Raw genomic sequence first — 563 nt, 5'->3', positions numbered from 1 at the left:
TGTAGAAGTGTGTAATATTAAACACATTGTGAGAGTTTTTGTGTAGAAGTGTGTGATAAACTGTACACATTGTGAGACAGTGTGTAGAAGTGTGTAATAAACTGTACACATTGTGAGACAGTGTTTGTGTAGAAGTGTGTGATATACTGTACACATTGTGAGACAGTGTTTGTGTAGAAGTGTGTGATTAACTGTACACATTGTGAGAAAGTGTTTGTGTAGAAGTGTGTAATATTGAAAACGTTGTGAGACAGTGTTTGTGTAGAAGTGGTTGTTATACTGTACACATTGTGAGACAGTGTTTGTGTAGAAGTGTGTAATATTGAACACGTTGTGAGACAGTGTTTGTGTAGAAGTGATTGTTATACTGTACACATTGTGAGACAGTGTTTGTGTAGAAGTGTGTAATATTGAAAACGTTGTGAGACAGTGTTTGTGTGGAAGTGGTTGTTATACTGTACACATTGTGAGACAGTGTTTGTGTAGAAGTGTGTAATATTGAACACGTTGTGAGACAGTGTTTGTGTAGAAGTGATTGTTATACTGTACACATTGTGAGACAG

This window comes from Silurus aristotelis (assembly GCF_946808225.1).
Source record: "Silurus aristotelis genome assembly, chromosome: 3".
Classification (NCBI taxonomy): domain Eukaryota; kingdom Metazoa; phylum Chordata; class Actinopteri; order Siluriformes; family Siluridae; genus Silurus; species Silurus aristotelis.
This window is presented reverse-complemented; position numbering follows the sequence as displayed.